This window comes from Ochotona princeps, chromosome 28, assembly GCF_030435755.1.
Source record: "Ochotona princeps isolate mOchPri1 chromosome 28, mOchPri1.hap1, whole genome shotgun sequence".
NCBI lineage: Eukaryota > Metazoa > Chordata > Mammalia > Lagomorpha > Ochotonidae > Ochotona > Ochotona princeps.
The window spans coordinates 15,398,852-15,419,288 of NC_080859.1; the positions used below are offsets into that span (position 1 = coordinate 15,398,852).

General features: G+C 40.3%; 1 long non-coding RNA gene across 2 annotated transcripts in view; it reads left to right on the forward strand.

Moving 5' to 3' along the window:
• The window catches only part of LOC131478204 (uncharacterized), a 59,909-nt gene extending 40,405 nt beyond the window's left edge, over window positions 1–19,504 (forward strand). For both annotated transcript variants that reach the window (XR_009244355.1, XR_009244356.1), the window contains 2 exons: window positions 17,809–17,952; window positions 19,373–19,504. This is a non-coding gene — a long non-coding RNA (uncharacterized LOC131478204). The remainder of the gene's footprint in view (window positions 1–17,808; window positions 17,953–19,372) is intronic.
• The last annotated feature ends 933 nt before the right edge of the window (window positions 19,505–20,437 follow it).

The window sequence follows — 20,437 nt, forward strand, 5'->3', positions numbered from 1 at the left end:
CATGACTTCAACTGGCCTTCTAAAGTCGAATGCAGGCATCCCAAGCAACAGCTAACCTGCGGCACCATGTTGCCTGTCCCTCTCTACTCCTCGACTTGGGACTGACAGACAACATTTTCCTTTCCTAGTTTTCTCGGAGAGGTTCTACCACTGGAGTTGGCCTTATGGCTTCTTCTGACTGATAGATTGAAGTGGAAATGATATTTTGCACATCCTCTAACCTGTGGCTCAGGAAATTCTGAAAATTCTATCCTTACTTCCTATTGAGTCCACTAGGAATAGAGTCTAATTTAGGTTAGGCTGAGAGGACATGGGGAGGAGAAGATGGCTAGCACCCACTCTGAGACACATGAGGGAACCTTTGTGGGTTGTTCGGTCTGGCTTCCCTTCTCACTCAATGCAGTCACCTAGTGAGTCCAGGAAAAGTGGAGATGTATAGGGAAAGACTGCACAACCAAACTACAGAATCATGAGAAATGATAAATCACATTGTGAGTGGTTTGTTACACAGCAACAGATAATTAATAAGCATGAATCAAATCCTAATAGTGTTTGGAAGAATTTAATGCTCCAACTAAATGGAATACTAAATTAAGTGTGTTAATAACTTGGCAAATACTAATACACTTTCAGGGTGAATTTTGGAGCTGCTTCTTCTGTCTTTTAGCGATACAGAAATCAACACGTAGATGTTACCATTTCATACCAAGAAGTAAACTCAAGCAATTTATTTAGTGAAGTAAAAGAGTGAATGGTACCTCACCTCGGGTAACTACAATTAACCATTCATATTATGAACTCTTCACTTGTCAGGGAAAATTATAGCCCTCTTAGTTACTGTCATTATGTGCAGCTAGGTACCGTGACCCAATTCTATGTGCTTTTGTGGATGATCGTAGTTACTAGTATTTATTGAAAGAATTTCTGGGAGGAGAGCTGTGTGGGCTGAGTGGGAACTGAGTCATTCTTGTGCTGCTCTGAAGGCATTCAGAAATGTCAAGGATTAAATTGAATGGGAAGCCCAAGAAAATAGATTCCTTATCTTCACGCCTTCACTTGGGTCTGCAACATCACAAGTGCTGGAGCCACCAAATTTCTTTGTAATGATGGGAAATCTCACATCCTGCTGTTGTCATTTGCGGCAATGGATACTTGAATCTGACCACAGAATGGAAAAATAGAGGCTGTGAATTTTTCACAGGGAGACTGATGGAAAGAAATTCCTGCTATAGATTATTTGAGACAGAACACTCATTCTTTAACCAAGTGGTAAACTCTATCAAGATTATGAAATTGATAACTACCCTAATTTGGTTGAACATGTGAGTTATGAACACAGTATTTATAAAAATGGAGTTACAACCTGAAAATACAAGGGCTTTCATCATCTATTCAAATGTGGAGCTGGCCACTGGTCTGCAGTGAGGGCCAGCACCCACTTTGCTTTCAACAGAACTATTTGCTTGCAGACTAGCTCCCGTAGGCATATGCCAGTCTGTGTACTCATGTTTCGAAGAGGGAAAGTATCCTGGTGGTGTGAAGTTAATTGACTCTAATACTTTGATTTCCTGTAGGTCCAAAAATGATGAGGAAAAAATGATCTACTCATAAAATGTCCAGTTAAAATCATTTCCACCACAAGAAACCGAACAAAAACCAAAATAAACCCTGACCAGGTAGAAGACACACTACTTAGGTAAAATGCCTTGTTTGTGGTGATGACAAAGAGATTAGCACAGCTGCTCCACTTCTGATTCAGCTCCCTACTTGTGCTCTTGGGAGGTAACAGATTATGGCTCAAATGCTTGAACCTGCTACCCAAATGGAAGACGCAGATATAGTTTCAGTATCCTGGGTTTGGTTTGGCCCAGCCCTGTTGTGGCCATTTAAGGAGGAAATCAGAGAATTAAAATATGCATTTTCTCTCTCTCTCTGCCCCCCATTTGATCACTCTTTCAAATAAATAAATCTTTAAAATATATATATTCCAATAAACACAACAGTACCTCAACATGCTCATGAAAAAACGAGATTCAAAGTATGAGTTTATTTTAAACAAAAACCTTTCAGTGCACACACAGATTTAAAAATTGTTCACTGGTATAAACTAACACTTTAATCTCACGTTTCCATAAACTTTTTGAAGAACTCTGTTACAAGTACAGACAGTTCATTTATTCCAAATATTGTTATATTATCTCACCTAGTAATGTTTAATTTACAAAATATAACCTGAGATTATGTTCTTGATTATTTTGTACTAAATATTATAGTCATGATCTTGAGAGTTAATTGTTCATGTTCAGACATTTGTTGCTAACCATGTCTTTCTTTTTAAGAACATCTTTGGGCCCGGCGGCGTGGCCTAGCGGCTGAAGTCCTCGCCTTGAAAGCCCTGGGATCCCATATGGGCACCGGTTCTAATCCCGGCAGCTCCACTTCCCATCCAGCTCCCTGCTTGTAGCCTGGGAAAGCAATCGAGGACGGCCCAAAGCTGTGGGACCCTGCACCCGCGTGGGAGACCTGGAAGAGGTTCCAGGTTCCCGGCTTCAGATCAGCGCAGCACCGGCCATTGTGGTCACTTGGGGAGTGAATCATCGGATGGAAGACCTTCCTCTCTGTCTCTCCTCTCTGTATATCTGACTTTGTAATAAAAATAAATAAATCTTAAAAAGGAACATCTTTATGTTTGTCCTTCTCACCAGCCAGAAATGTTTGCAACAGCTGTGCACAGGTAATGGGGCTTTAAATTACTGTCATTTGGTCATTTTGCAGACAGGTTTGTTCAAGAGTTAGCAAGCCCTCAGGACCCTCAAGAATTGCTGTACAAACAAATGGATCTTCCCCTGAGCGTGTGGACTCAGAACCCACTGAAAGCCGTCCTACAGTTCCAGGTTTTTATTTCAGGACAGTGAAATATCCTGTTGTTCTTTATTATCCTAAGCTGAGAATGCAGTTGTAAGAGCGGGATAAGTAAAACATTTTTCTGAAAGTCAGGCTGCAAATTAGGAGAGTAGCATTTGGGAAGAAAAGAAAGAGTTGAGAGAAAGAGAAATTTCCAGGAGTGGGTGTTTTGTACGGTGCTTAGTATGTCATGCAGAATATCCACCTACCATAGCAGAGGTGTTGGATTCTAGTCTTAGCTTGGCTTCAGTTCCAGGTTTCTGCTAATTCCTATGCTAGGAAGTGATGGCTCAAGTAGCTGGGTTTCTAACACCCACATCAGAAACATGGATGAGTTCTGGTCTCCAGGCTCTGGGTTTTGTCCGGTTCCTGGCTATTGCAGGCACTTGTGAACAAGTTGATGGAAGATTTTTGTTTGTCCTGTATTTTTCTCTCATTGATACAGAAGAAAAATTAGTTAATTAAAAATAATTCCAGCCATAAACTAAATATATGCCACCTAAACGTATGCTTTCAAGGGCTGGATAGAGGTGCTGCTCGTTTGCCTTTTTTTTTAATCTCAGTGCAATTAATTAAAATCAATTATAATTCTGTTCTGGCAAATGTGTACACAATGTCCAAAGCATGAAGGTGGTCCATGAAAATAACAACATGATTGCAGTCTTATTTAGTGACTCACTGGAAAGTGAGGCAGAAAAAGGAAACGAGTGCAAATTTGTCCACATTATCTTTTCGTAAATATTATGATAGGTGTTCACTTGTTCCTGAAATAAATTGCTTATTCATCTTAACTTTGACAACTCCTATGGCCTCACCTGAAATTACAATGAATGTAAACCTGTTTAGAGTTCCCCGTGGGACGACAAACTTCAGCCATTAGCACTCAGCTACCTACTTCAGTGGCTAAGAACAGTTATGAAACTTACCAGTGCGTCTGTAAAACCGCACAGTGCCATATTTGATGCCAGAGCTCCCACAATCAAGTATCACAGCCCAGGGGGCTTAAACCATAGGCATTTATTTCTTACAATTCTGGACCCAGAAGTCTGAAATTGACAGATTTGTTTTTTTCTGGGGTCTCTTTCCTTGGCTTACAAATGGCCATATAAGGACTCCATGTCGTCACAGGGTCTTTCTTCTGTGTGTGTTTGTGTTCTCTTTATAAACACATACTCATTTTATTAGGTTAGGTTAAGGTACACATTAAAGATTCCATTTTTAATTAAACGGCATGCATGCAGTTTTAAATCAAATCCTATCTCCAAATACAGTCACGCACTGAGATACCAGGGATTTGGATACAGGAATTATAGGAGGACATAATTTCATCCATAACAATTACTCTTAAACATTTTAGAGTAGTGGGTGTTTAGGCTAGTGGTCAAGGGACCTATTTTCTATCTAGGTTCCACTCCTACCTCCACTTCTATGCTCGGCCAATGAAGACCCTGGGAGAGGGTGGTGACAGTGCAAATAATTGAGCTCCTATCACCCATGCAGGGAGACATAGATTGAATTCCTAAACCCTGACTCTGGCTGAGACCCAGTCCCTGCCATTGGGAATTCAGAGAGGGATTTAGAGAGGCAAGCAGCAGAAATGTGTGTGTGTGTGTGTGTGTGTGTGCGCACGCGTTCTCCCTACTTCTCAAATAAATAAAAATATTTAATTTGTATTTATTGAAAGCAAAAGAGATTCTCTTATATTATCATGTTTTCTATTCTTTATATATATATATATATATATATATAGAGAGAGAGAGAGAGAGAGAGAGAGAGACAGAAAGAGAGAGAGAGAGAGAGAGAGAGAGAGAGAGTGGAAGAGAGAAAGATTGCATTGAGATTGCATCAGTAACAGCTGGGGCAAGGCGAGGTTCAAGGCCAGGAGCCAGGAACTCCATCTGAGGCTCCCATGTGGGTAGCAGAAATGCAAGTACTATTTCTATGGTTTGCTGCTTCCAAGACAAATTATTTGGAACCTAAATGAAAGTGTGGAGTAGCCAGGACTGGAACCAGGCACTCTAATACAGAATATGGATATCTTGCTCCAACAACACCTTCCTCTCCATCCAATATTAAGTTTCAAAATGTGTGTATATTTTATTGCAGGAATATTTTTAGCCACTAACAAATGTGGTTAACACATTTCACAGATTCACTGATGGATTCAGTAAAAACAAAAGACGTATTCATGTCAGCCACAAAATCATTGAGAGCCTTCTCACTGATGGGTGGCAGGCAGTCTAATGTCAATATCCTTTTACTTTGAGACTGGAAGGGTCCACTGTCTGCTTAGACCAATAGAATATGGCAAACGTGAGGCTGTCCTGGCTTCCAGCTGCAAGACTGGTGACGTTTGCTTCATGTTGCTTGGAATACTTGCTCCAGAAACTCTTTCCCTGTGAGGAAGACCTCACTGCCCTGAGACTGCCATGCTAGCGAGGCTGTGTGTAGATGGTCTGATCAAATGCCTTTTCAATCTTCTTGGGAATAAACCCAACTAGGTTCTTTGATCCTCCAACCAAATATCACTCAGGAGTCTTGGGTTGTTCCCATAGGGAAAATGACAGTTGCAGACCTATTTTCTAGATTTGTTTCTTACAAATGAAGGCAATAAGTATAGTCATAATTTCAACACATGGAGCTGCTTGGTAATGCATCAATATTCAGGGTGAAAGTATCAGTGCAGACAAACAAACTAGATCTCATTCTTTTAAAAAAGATTTATTTATTTTTCTTGAATGTTAGAGTTACAGAAAGAAGGGGGAGAGAGAGAGAAAATGGGGAGAGAGAGAGAGATTTTTCATCTGCTGGTTCACTCTCTAGATGGCACAACAACCAGTGCTGGACCAGGCCAAAGCCAGGAACCAGAAGCTTCACTGGGATCTCCTACATTGTGGCTTAAGCATTTGGGCATCTTCTGCTGCTTTCCCAAGGCACGAGCAGGGAGCTGGGTTGGTAGTGGTGTAGCTAGAATGTACTGATGGCCATATGGTATGTGGGCATCTTGGGTGGAAAATCCACCGGTTACACCACAATATAAGCACTTTTGATTTCATTTCTTTTAAAGATTTATTTTTTTTTTTAATTGACAGGTTGACTGATATTCTGCTGCCGGTTCACTCTAATGCTTGTGATGATTGTATCTGGGGCTGAAGCCACTAGTCAGGAATTCCATCAGCAGTAGCCTGGAATTCCATCCTGATATCCTTCTTGAGTGGCATGAATGCAAATCCTTAAGCCATCTTCTGCACCCTTGCCAGGCACATTAGCAGGGAGCTGGATCAGAATAGTAAAACTCATCCTGGCACTCTGATGTGGTAAGTTGGCATTGAAGGCTGTGGCTTAACCCCCTGCCATAACACTGGTCTTAGATCTTGTTTTGTTGCATGGAATAATTGTATCCAAACCCAAAGGCAACAATTATATTGTATACGCACATCTTACGCTTACTGTCATTGCATTCCCTAGAGAAAAGGAAGCCAACCTATACCAGATAGAAAATACCAGGCACCCTTGGTTACAGAGAAGTTCATAAATGCCTTAAATTAGGACTAGTGTGCTTGGAGATTCTCCTACTTCATGGAGTGATGTTTGTTCTTTTATATTTAACTGCTAATAATTAATTTAGTAGACATAACTTTTCTAGTTGAGCATCAGAATAATAGTTTCATTTTGGAGTGAACATTATTCTTTTTAGATGCACATCTGAGAACAAGAGACAAGAGCTGAAATTATTACTTTTGCAGTCATCCTTCCATTTACACAAAGGTGGCTTGTAAGTGTGGAATTTGATGGTGATTGTCAATAGCTGTCACCATTCTGGTTCCTAGGATTGGAGCCTGTACATTTCCTGCTACTACATGGATATCTGCGCTGCTACATCCAAGGGTGTCAGGAGCAGGGTGTGCTGCAGGCAGTATTTCCTTTCTAAGACATGGCAGGAAGCCGGCCAGCATTAGGAGTGCTTTGTGGTAAATTCTGAGGATGGGAAAGAGGAGTAGATACAAAACTGTGTGGAGGATGAGTAAATAAAGGAGCAAGTAAAATGCAACAATTTTCATTTCACGTAGTTGTACAACTTATGTGGAAAAGTACAAATGTGATGTGGCAGAATGGGAAGGATTACTTGATCTACTGCGGTTGGGACAGGCTCAGCGCCTGTGCGGTCGGCTGGCGAGAGCCAGGGCTCAGGCTCAGCGCCTGTGCAGTTGGCTGGTAAGAGCCAGGACTCAGCACTTCAGTTGGATGCTTGCCTCAGGAATCTGGCAACTTGTCCTTTTCCTAAACACATGCATGAGCATCTAATTGACTAATGCTTGATTGCCTGCATTCCACGGTCAGATTAGTGACACTCATTACAGAAATCACATCATTAACTGCCCTGTTTGTAGACTCACTTTCTTTATCAATTTATTTTGAAAAACAAATTCCTAAAAGCTCAACTAAGGGTAATGTAACAATTATTTTAAATACATAAAAGATAACTCATATTTAGCCAGCATTTCTTAGATGTTTAACACTGACTCAGATAGTCTAGATGTTTCGTGTTTACAATGATCTATGAAATTGATGACAATGTGTTCATGCTGGGGGTGAAGTTAGGAGAAAAGAAGAAAAGAAGAAAAATTTGGCATCTAATACTCAGCTAGGAAGTGCAGGAGCTGTGAGACAAAACCTTCCATAGCCGGAGTACTTTTGTCAAACTCTGTACGCTGTCTTCATAGACTGGCTACTTGAAATTTTCAAAAATTCAGTGGAATAGTATCAAATTGAGAATTTTGTTTTAATATGATACGTGCTGCTTTTGTGGTTCTGGAGGATGGTACTTTACTTTTTCCAGGGCCATTGATAATCCTTAACTTGATCTTGGGATTCAAAAGAAAATGAAGATGCGTTTTGTCACAAAAAAATTTCCCTGAGGAAATTGAATTATATCCAAGGTGCATTCTGTATAAACAACTAATAGATCTGTAAAAAGCAAATGTGAGCAGTAACCTAGCAGCAACTGGGGTGTTTGGCCTGTGGTTCACAGATTCCCTGAAGATGTGAATAATTTATTTTAGGCAGATGAAATGATATGGTTATGTAATGTGTGGTGAGAAAGTGCAGTCATAATTGGAGAAATAACCTCTCCTTAGCAGGGTCGCCAGTGGAGGCAGGATCTGCTCCCAGGAGATCATTGTCTTTGCTGAGAACCCTGGCGAAAGCGCTCTGTCCAAGTGGTTGAGGCTTATCAGTTAGGGTAGCCGATGTCCACCTCCTCTTCCCAAGGTCTCAGAGACTGTGAGTAGCCATTGTTGGAATGCTATTTTCTTTATTCTTATCTCTAACATGTCATATTGGTACAATACAGTTTTCACAATCAATGAACCATACACACTTTTCTCTATTTTTAATAATCTAAATACACTCTGGTCATCAGTATTGTGTGCTCACACAGAGGGCTTGTTTGGGTGTTTTTATTTCTGTCTCTGGCTTATTTTACCTTTTAATAAAATTGTTTACTTGAGAGGGAGAGGGAGAGAGAAGGAAGTAATAGAGAGGAATGAAGAGAGGGAGAGAGTGCTCCCACCTGCTGGTTCACGACCCAAATGCCTTTAATTGTTGTGAGTAGTATTGGTGAAAATTGGAAGGTGGTAATGCAGTCCAGGTCTCTGCCATCGGTGCCGTCTGCCAGGGTGTGCGTTAGCACGAAGCTGGACTCTTGACCAGTATCTGAACTGCTAGGGCAAATGTTCTCTCTGTTGGTGCAACTTTCTAGAGACTGCTCCAATGGCCCCGTCCCATCCTGGAGCTGCAGTTAAAATTTTCTAGGCTTGTGGAGATGTGAGGTTCTCGGAGAACTAGGAAAAGCTGTCAAATTGTAGAGCAGCTAGATTGCTTCTTGGGATTTGCACCCTAAGGGGCGAGCACTCCATAGAGCACTTTGAAAGCTGACAGCTTGATATTGGCAGCTGAATTCTGACATTCACGCTATTATCAAAACTCTCTCAAACAGCTGGAACTGAAGGCACGTGGCAGTGCAGCCTTCTGTGCAGCACATTCCGGCAGGAAGAATGCTCTCAGCTCACTGCTTCTTCTATGATCTTGTGTTTCAGTTGCTTTAATGCCAATCAGCTAAAATGGGTGACTTGTTGGGGTATCTAAAATGGTAAGACAGGCAGCCACAATTTGGATTTCAGCCTCAAGACCATGCCTGTGCTAAGAGACGACCTTACTGTGGCAAAATATTTCACTGGAAAATTTACTACTGAGTTTCTGAGAAATGTAAATGGCTATACACAAACCCCCACATTCGGTAATCTCTGTAAATCCTACACCTAGAGCTTCCCCTGTCAACTTAGAAGCAAGTAATGGAAAACCATATTTCAACCCTAGCCAGAGATGACATAATTGGAAGCATGGGTGTGAGGAAACATATTTGATCGTATTTAGGATTTGAAAGTTGAGACTCTTTTTTTTCAGATGCAATGTGACTGTGATCAGGTTTAGTTCATTGATGCTGCAAAGTATGTAACATTTGAAAGATGAAAATAGACAGACTTGCATGGACTGTTTGGAGGATGGTGTGTCATAATGACACACCTGTAGCTTTTGTTACTTCCTATGCAAGTTATTTTTATCAGCGAAAATGAAAATGAAATTGCATTATTTATGATAAAAAGCATAGGTCTTTCTGGCTTCTACAAAGCGATTAAACTATAATCTTTTTTTTTTTTCCCTTTGGAATCCTCTTCTGTCCCTCCCTGCCACAGTAACCCACACCTCACTCCTGCCTTCGTGCTAACCGCCAGGTCACACCCACCACTGAGAAACTCGCCTTCAGTCCCCACAGAAGCCTCACAAAAACTGCAGCTTAAATACTGGAGAAGGACAAATTGAAATGTATTATTAAAGTAATTATCCCTATGAAATGCTCAATTGATACAAATCGAATGTGCGCTTGTGCAAATCTTTGTTGTCTTCAGATTTATGAGTGAGAACTGAATTTGATGGAATAGGTTTGAGATGAGTCATGCTCATGTTTTCTGTGAGTGTACTCAACCCCAAACAGGCAAATCCGTTCAGTAAAGAGAAATTTCCTCAAAACAATCCTCAACGGAAAAACAATAAAAAGCAGAAACTCAAAATAGGCTTAGTAAGACTGCCCTCATGCTTAAGATTTTGGGAGGCACAGCTTTTGAACTCATCAATGTTTCGTTTTGATCCACAGGCTCAGCTGTGTGTGGCTTTGTAAAGATGATAATAATATGTATAGGGTTGGCTCTGTGGCACAGTGAGTAAACCTGCTCATTCCATACGGGTAACCATCGAGTCCTGGAAACTTCGCTTCTTGTCCACCTCCCTTCTGGTGTGCCTGTCTGGGAAAGCAGCTGACATAGCCTAGTTTCTTAGGCCCCCGTACCCACGTGGGAGACCCAGGGTAAATTCCTTGCTTCTGATTTCAGTGTGTTTACTGTGGCTATTTGGGGAGTGAACCAGCAGATCTCCCTCTGACTCTTTCTCTCCCTCTGTAACTCTGCCTTCCCAATAAATAAAATAAATCTTTAAAAATAAGACAACAACAATATTTCACACTTGTAGAATGTGTATCATGATCTGGATGTGGCTCTGTGCTTGTTTTTACACATGCATCCATACACATTACCTATATGTACACACATATTTGTGTAGCTTCTAATCCTCTTTGAGTGTTTACATCCTTGGGGTTGGTAGATGCTCTCCCTTTCTCTTGTTTGCAGAGAAGCAAACAGAGGCTCTTCAAATAGAGAGTAATCTGTCCCTGGTCACAAAGTGATGAGAGTGCCATTTACATTGACCTGACTAGCCGACCGGGAAGCCTGTGCTATATGCTGATCACTGAATTCTATTTCCCCTTGCTTGAGTACCCAGAACAACTACCTACTCAAAAACAATCAAGTAAAGTTTATCTACAGCAGAGAGACTTCAAAATTCCAAGTGAGTTCCTTTGCAGTGTGTGGTCAGTAAGGTGAAAAGGAATAACCACACTCGTCATGGGATTCTCAGCTTCCATGCGGAGTCTGGGGGCAGTCTTGATAATGGAAAAATATTGTTTGCCAGGTGAAAGGGTGATGAACTTCAGGACTTAGAACCAAATTTGTATCTTTGGTTTGCCTCCTGTGTTTTCAAATCCCCCTTCCCACATTGGAAAAGTTGGTTTTCTGAGGTGATGACAGAAGTATCACAGAATCAGCCCTAATAACAGCTGTCAGCTCAGATTAGTGCCAGTAAAAAATTCTCTCAGTTTCTGCTACACATCTGTGGTAGGTTTTTTTTTTCCCCTCCTAAATCTGTGGATAGCATGCTGTGGCACGGAGTACAGAATGTTTTTCCATATTTTAAGTATTTGTCTGTCTTTTCTGTTGAACTGCGTTACTTCCTTTTGGGAAAGTCTTTCCATTAGTACAGGGTAAATGCAGCTCGCAGCAGGCACCAGGGAGTTAATGAAAATAGGAATGCTTACTTCAAGTGAAATGTGAATTTATGGGTACTTAAAATGTCTTGGACTTGTTATTCTTACATATAATTTTTTTGTCCTTATCTCGCCATGCACCTGTGAGTTTTAAAAGGCTTTATTACAGCTTTTTGTTGCAAAATTTAAGATAAACTAGATTTGAAATGTAATTTCTCTTACTCTTTCCTGAGACTTCTATGTCTTGGGCCAAAAATTATATGACCTTGTCTCATTTATTTTATCAGTGATTTAAAACAAATCAACCCGTAAGAACAGAAACAATGGGCAAGCTAACAGGGTGACAAAAAGTAAGACTTTTAGACTGCTCAGTTACGTCTTAAGCTGAGGGCTTTGCGTACATACCAGTAAGTGTATTATAAGCATATATAAGGGTACTTCAAGTTCAAGGAGAATTGAATTGAAAGATAGGTTTATTTGGATGCCAAAATAATTTAAATTCACGCATATGCAAGATCTTCACAAAGTTCATGGAAAATGTAAGCTATGTGAAAACTGTGCATGGATTTGGAAATGTTTGCACTGAGATTAATTTGTTTTAATTCCGTTTTTCATGAGCTTTTTGAATTACCTCCAACCTAAGTGTATGAACACGCTTGCAGTTTCCCGTTTGCCTTTCTCACTATTGGAACAGAATAGAGCTTTATTTGCAATTTCTGCCAGAGAAGGGGACTTGGTATCAATCTCCTCCAAATCGCCAAGTTCACTCAGGGTTGGCCACGGCCATTATTTTGCCAAGTGCGAGCTGCCTCGGGTCATATGTGGTCATCAGAGAGGAGAGGAATAACTGTATTAGAGATGGTCCTTCCAATGTTTCAGATACAAAGTTGTCTGTAGACACAACTGGTAACAGGAAAATATTGCTGTCTGAGCTGAACCTCCTCAGGACCAACAATGACCATTGTTACAGGCCAAGAGCTTCCACGAAATCTTTCACTCATGGCCTATTTTGGCTCTGTCTGGTTCTGCCTGGATCTTTGAACAATCGGTGTTAGAATCATTCAGGGTGCTTCATAAAAAGCCAAATTACTTTTCTCTACCACAAAGAACCTAAATCAGATCTCTGAGGTAGGCACCTAGGTAGTCACAACATTCCTAGGAAACTTTTTTCCCCAGCATTAAAGTTAGAGAAGCATGGGCTTACCATAAAATCAGTGCTTTATACATATCAAATCATAAATTACTTTTATGTTTCTGTGGTCACCTGACTGTCAAAACAGCAGATACCAATTCTTTCCTATAGATAGGCAAGTAGATCTGGAGCAGCTTCTGCCCAGAGCCAACAGAGGGTTATGAGGTTGGGTTTAGGGCTGCCTTTTAGGTTTCTACTCCAGTCCTTCCACTGAGTCTCATCTACTCCCTATTACATGGGAGCACGGTCACTGAGGACACTCTGAGTCATGCGGGCCAGTTCCTACAACACTTTATTCCATATGAAATGGAGATACAGCACGGCCTGCTAAATACTAGAGTGATTTCATCAAACATGCATTGCAGGCAGCCTAGAATGATTCGGAAAGCACTGTTCTCTCCAATACATTAGTGATGTTGGCCAGATTATCCAAACCAACAGTGCTGGATTGGAATTCCAGAAGCGATCAGAAATGACATATATTTCATGATGAAAACATATCTATGAAATCCATAAAAATGGCTCTTTATGGCACTCATTGAATTTCAACATTAATCACATTAATATAGCTTCTTAATAGGAACTCTTTCAAGAACTCTCAGCAAAAAAAATAGTCTTGTTCTATTATTTTTTGTTACCTCAGAATTTAATATAATGTCATCAGTGCAGTCTCATTATTGCTTCCATTTGGGTAAAAATATTAAAACATTTATAATGGCAATTGTAAATAATTTTATATACTTAGTTCATAGTTTTCACACTTAATGTATACCAGCCTACAGCTTTAGGTGTCTTTGTTCTTTTGGTCACCAAAGTCACTTGCCGTACCAGTTTTAAAAAAGGACATTTACTTATGTATTTGAAGACAAAGAAGGAGAAACAGAGAAATCAGTCTTTGTTCACTCCCCAAGAACTCCATCCTGGTCTCTGACATGCGTGGTAGGGGTCCAGTGACTGGGACCGTCCTCTGTTGCTTTTCCAGAACATCAGAAGCAAGCTGGATTGGAAGTGGAGCTGTTGGAAACTGAAACAGTGCTCCATTAGAGATGCCAGTTCTTCAGGCCACAGCTTAATCTTTTAGATCACAATGCCAGTCCCCCCCAACACTAGCTCTGTTACTATTAATCACTATTTTCCATGCAAAAATTACAGAGTTGTTAAGTGTATCATCAGAGGTTAGTAATTTGTTGGGAGTCTAGACCTAGGTGAGTTGGGTTTGACTTTGGTCATCTGGTTCCAGTGCTCCACTATGCTGCATAACACATACATTTATTATCATGCTTCAAATGTTTATAATATCTAATATTATATAATGCTATTTAATATGCACACCCTATGCTGATAGTAAACAATTATGGTATTAGTGACTTGGTCCACTAAAAGCTTATTTTGTGCTTTAAGTTTGATGGAGCTGAGGTGACTGCTGTGTGACTGTAATTCAAAATGATAACTCAGCAACTTGGATTTTTTAATCTTCTAACCATGCCAGCTGGAAGAGGTGTCTTTCAGAATTAAGCAGGCAGAGAAGAGAAATAAAGAAGGAATATTAGCTTTCATTGTTCCTGGTCCACAAAATCAGATCTCATTCACGCATACCTCACCTGGCAGCACTGTTCACAAAGCCCAGCTTCACTGTCTGGAGACCTGGGAAAAGTAAAAAAAGAAAAATCTGCAGGTCTTTGGTGAGCACTGATGTTTTCTGCCACAGTAATGAAGAAGATGGCAATACATATAAAATATACAACACCAGGAGTGAGCGTTTGGCTTACAGTTGAAGATGTCACTTAAGACACATCCCATGTGGTAATGTCTGGTTCCTCCCTGGCTGTAACTCCTGACCCCCAGCCTCCAGGAAGTGATCATGGTCCAATTGATTAGGTCCGTGGAGAACCTGCCCTGAGTTGCTGGTCCCTGGTGTTCATCATGGCTCAGCCTTGGCTGTTGAGAATATTTGGGAGTGTGAACTACTGATTGAGAATATGAACATACTCTTCTGCACAAATTCCTCTATGAAAAACAAAATAGAAAAATTGGGAGTAATGCTTTTGCTTTTTCAGGACATAGCTCTATCACTTATCAGCTCAATGGAGTTAAAAGGCAAAGTACACTTGGCCATGAAACTTTCGAAGTCCTTTCATAATTGTGGTTCATTTGTTCTAAATATTATATGGCATGTGACTGTAAGCACTGTTTAAGTGTTTTCCAGAGAAACAGGATGGATAGTATATATAAATATGGATATGAGAACAAATATTACATTTATTTTTATAAAGGAATTAGCTCATATGATTATGGGGGGCTGGAAAGTCCAAAATCTGCACTTTGAATCAAAAGACTGGAAGTTGCTGCAAAATCAAGAAGAACAGATGTTCCACTTCAAAGACAATCAAGTATAATGTTCTCTCCCGCTGAGGTCAGCCTTTGGCTCTGATTGGTCCTCACACTGATTGAATGAGGCTCGTCCACACAGTAGAGGACAATCTGCCTTCCCTCAGTCTATTGATTTCGACGTTAATTTCATCCAAATTCACTGTTTATGAAGTCCCCATAAACAAGATTTGAGCAAATATCTGGGCATTTGGCCCACTCAGGTTGACACACAAAATTAGCCATCATGACTGCCATTATTATTATTATTAGTAGTAGTAGTAGCCATGGCAGGTGAGCATGTAGCCCACCTCTCATGTTAGTGTTTCTGGGTTGGATTCTTGATTTTTGTTTCTGCCTTCCTCTTCCCTCTAATAAACACTGTGGGGGCCACTGGCAGTGACCCTAGGAGTTGGATTCCAGACACCCTGCAGGAAACCTGGATTTTGTTCTTGACTCCAGTCGTAGCCAGGGCCAGCACCAGATGCTGTAGGCAGTGGGAGAATGAGCAGCTGCATGGCAGCTTTCTGTCTTTCAAGTAAATAAATAAAAAGTACACAGTAAATGTTTACCACTTCTTCAGTAAAGTTGATTTTTTTTCCTTCTTGAAGATCCACATTAAACATTATTTTTTTCAGATTAGCAATTGGTTATTCACACGGGTTGAATGACTGTGTGTGCAGACAAGATACTCATGCAGGTAAAGGTGACGACCCTCCCAGCAACAGGATTGCCACCTTGACAGTGAAATAGTCACCAGGAAAAAGCCACACAAGTAGTCTTTTCAAAAGCCATTACTTGCAGACCAGGAGGCATATTCTACAAGGGCTTGTCTTTTTGCGACAATGTCCATGTTGTGTCTAGTTCTATTCTAGCTAGGCTTTTGGAGTGTCGTGGACGCTAATCAGTTGCAGAATCCTCAGTCTTGACCTGAGTGAACTTTTCACTGGTGTCTTCTCTACACAGTCATCCCAGGCATGGAGGAAGACAATCTGCCCAAATCATGTATTTTGTTTAGAGGAACCATCAGCTGGTGAACTGAATCCTCACTTTCCCCTGGTTGATATCCCGGAGGCACACACGGAAAGACAGGTATTCCAGAGCCAACTTCATGTCTGAGGTATGCTGGACAGACACAGAAGCTCTGGACAGATGTTCTTGAAGCCCAGATGTTCTTCATACCCAGACACACAATGTTTTCCTAGAAAATTTCACCAGAAAATTTCCTGTAAGAGAGTTTGTGAGGCCAGCTATGCAGATTCGCATCAGTCAGCCCGAGGGACTGAACTGTGCAATCCATTGGTAATTATTACAGTTGTTTACTTGATCAGCAACTGATGGGGGCAATGTAGGTAGTGTAGCCAATACAGGAGGATTTATTCCTACCAAATCTTGTTTCTTAGCACACTCCCTCCAAACTGCCCATCTGAAGTGGGCCTACCAGCTAGGAGACCTCAAAGTAAAATTTTGGGATCATCCACACTGAACTAAGCTACGTGAACTTTTTTTTTTTAAATGAAAGATATAATTGAAGTGTTTGTGTTCTGTTCTTTTTCCTAAAATGAATTAGAGATGCAAATGCTGAAAGTAGCACAGTGGTGTGTATCCTGGTCAATGTCTGAGAAATCGTTAGGGAATGGCTCAAATCCTTGGGTCCCTGCACCACATGGGAGACCCAGAAGAAGCTTCTGGCTCCCAGCTTCAGACCAGGACAGCTCTGATTGTTGAGGCCATTTGAGGAGTGAAGCAGCAGATGGAAGATCACTCTTTTTGACTCTCCCTCCTCTCAATAATTTGATTTTCAACTAAAATTAAAAAAATATTTAAAAATTACAAAACAAATGCAAATCTTTTCTCTCATTTGAAAATAACATAGCTGTGACATAATAGCTATATACATTGAAGCATTTGATGACATATTCTACAAATTTTAAGCAAAGCAGGTATTTGAAATGTCTTGTCAATTACATGGTCATGTTTTCCTGTTTTTAATAGCCAGCAATCTTTGTTTTATTGTGTTTCATAGTAATTATCATTACCGAGATTATAAACAAGAACTAACCTTAAAAAATCCTAATTCTTGATTTGCACATGGATTCTATAACTCTTATGGCTCGTTGTAGGATCCTACACAATGCAGCAGGAGGAATGGAAAAATGGGAGTGTTACACAATAATACACTATCCACTTATTTTATAGTTCTGTTGGTTTATCTCTGCAAATCTGAATAGAAGACATTATTAACACAGGCAGATAATAAATCACTTCAGGGTAATTCATTCATATTCAACAAAGGAAAATGTATTACTCCAAAGTATTCATTTTCCTTAATATGTGGGCAGTTTATCATATTATGTATTTTCTGAAGTTCGCTATGGACTCCTAGACATGGATGTTTTTAAGTCTCTCACACAGAAAGTTTTGTGCAAATCTGGGTTACAATGTGACTCAGTTTACATGGATGATAGAGGTAGTGTGGGCAGCAATGTGTTACAAATATTGGAGTCAGTCTGTTGAAAAATGCATGCAAGTTTTGATATATGTGAATTTACCAATCTTACTGAGATAAGGGTGTATGTAGCACATTATAAATATTAAAACATGCAATACTCTATCATAAATTCCATGTATCTAGAATACTTTCATTGATTTTTGCCAAACATTAGTATCCTAGGCAAATTATGGTTGTAGTTGAGGAGTAGTTATGTGAAAGATGATTGGCATTTCCTCCCACTGAAGCAACAAAGTTGCATTTTGGAGTTTTGCTCATTTCTCAATGATTTGTAGGCTTCCTCTGCTGACTCAAATAGTAGTTGGCAAACACTGGAGGTGCACTTTGTGTTTTCACAATGTAATGACTGCAGACACGACAATTAATTTTCATTAACACTACTAACATTTCTTCCCACAGTTTCTTATGTCTCAACATCAACAAAACAGTACAGCAAACCCTGATTTGTACCATTTGCTGTATTTCCATGGTGTAAAAATTAACAGCATGGCAGATTTCTGGTCTCGAAAGTGACTTCATAGAATGTGGAGCTGGCAAGAGATAGTACTATCTACATATTTTTAGCCTTTTTTAAAATCCTATCCCCAACTTAATAATAGCCGTAAGTAACTGAGAGCATAAATAATAGTCTAGAAAGTCATTTTAAGTACAATTTAATTAAATTTAAATATTTGATTCTTGATGATTATGCTTAATGATCACTTTGCAAAATTCTTGCAAAATTATTTAATTTTTGTATTTTATGTTGTGGCTCTTATCTATGCTGGGGACAAGCATAAAACCTCTTACCACCAGATAGAGCCTACATCCTCTCTGATTTTGCCACAATTACCTATTCTTTTTTTTTTTTTTTACTTTTGAAGGCTTAAAAATTTCTTTTTAAAATGCCCATTCTGGACACTGCAAACAAGATTACAAATCTCATCACTCAGTACTTCTATTACTCTAGCATTCATAGCTTTAATAGCTCCTACTACAATACTATGGGACAGATACATATATTAGACACTCAGCAAATACTGACTGAATATAAATAAAAAATGCAGGACTATCTAAAGGGAGGTACACTTAACCTCTTGGTGAACAGTGTAATCATTCTAACACGGGTTCAGCGGCAGCGGACCGAAAGCAAGGACCGTAAAGCAAAAATGAGTGGAGCGGGCAGGGGCAGTGCGGGGTCCCCCGACGGAGCTGCCTTCCCCTGTGGTCTCTTTCAATAGTGATCACACAGCAACATTCTCACACGCTTCACATTTAGAGGCATGGAAGCTGGTTAATAAACCAGATTTGGTTTGTTAAAATTCATTATCTAATAGTGCCATTCTGAGCATATTTTAGAATGTTCTAGGCACCAGGGGTATAGCATCAAAAAGCTTAAAGCCAATGCCTTTAAGGTGCTTGAATTTCTGTTGGGGAATGGTAATTAAAAAAAATAACTGGGGCATATACAGTGTATCATATAGTAACAAACACTCCTGGAAAAAATAAGGCAACAAGTGGATTGAGGGTAAGCCAGGGGATTTCTGGAGGCTTTCAAATCAAATCAAATTATCTTTCTAATAATAAGACAGCATTTGCACAGAAGACTGACAGAAGCGAGTGGACTGGTCATACAATTATCTGTGCGGAAGACTCACAGGCACAGGAACCAAGTCCAGGGTAGGAGCAAAGCTGATGTCTGTGAAGTCAAGCAAGAAAAGTCCTGCTATGATTTGGCCCCTTACCACATTCAAGCGTTTAACCCTCAGAGTCAGAAGTTAACGAGTGTACTAACACAGTGGAAACTTCATTAAATTATGGCATGAAGATGTGGGGCCTTTGGGAAATGACTAGATTAAATTATGAGGGTTTAGGTTGAGGGGACCCGGAGAGGGAGGGAGGCGTGAATGAATCATCAAGTTTTTAATGAGACAAAGAGGGAAACCACATAGATGAAGACAATGCACTCCCTTCCTTGTTTCAGGTGATGCTCTGCATTGCCCTACCAGGCTGCTGCTGCTGCGGTTTCCTGAACCTTGTACCTCCAGAAGGATGAGCCAAAATAAGCTCCTGACCTGAAGAGTTAGCCTGCCCAAGGTAAAAACTACTGTGATCACATTCTTTAGCTTTTAATAATCTCCATTCAGTATCTATAAAGATCCTCTGTTCTGTTAGGCTGTGAGATGCCCTGGAGGTTCCAGAAATGCCCATTCACATTCATATTATGCTGTAGAACATGTTTAGCTTTGATCAGTCACATGATGATTAAATTGCCAGAAGGGAACTTAATTTTTTTTTAATTGCAGAAGACTCAAAGTGTTAAGACATGGAATTGACTCACAAGAGTTCACACAAATTTCAGGTGTATTTGATGTGGGGCTCCTATGACAGCCACCTGCCCCTGCCCTGCCTTCCTCTCGTCTTCCCCTACCCTCTATTGATTGCTTAGGACTTTTGAGAATTCTCTCTATACCTACCTTTCTCTTCCTCTTTCTCTCATGTCTTAGAAATTGTCTTGGTATATCTTACCAGCTTCTGAACTAATCACTGTGGTCAGAAAAATCTCAAATTCTGATCAGTTAAGTCTTAGCCACATTCCTTCTGTGGAAGCAGAGACCGCCGAATCCTTCCAAACCACAAGCGTCTACGACAAGGGAAGGGGGCAGGTGTTTGGCCTAGCAGGTAACATGCCTGCATCCCACATTCGGGAGTTACTAACCCTGCTTAGGTGCAGCCCAGACCAGCTGTGGACTTTGGAATATAAACTATTGGATGAGAGTTCTGTTTCTCCTCTCTGCATTCTCAAACAAACAAACAAACAAACAAGGTAAGATGCTACTCAGATAAAAATTGGGCTATGACTACCAGAAGGAGCATGGATTCATTTGATAGGAAAATCAGATAGTTCCTATACCAATTCTATATCAATTCTAATTCCATTCCATTGTTATGAGTTCTTAGTGTTAAGACAGGCAGGGGCTCACAGATTGTAGTCTTTGCACTAACTCCATCAACATTACCTAGGGAAGTCCTGGACCCTACTTTGGGG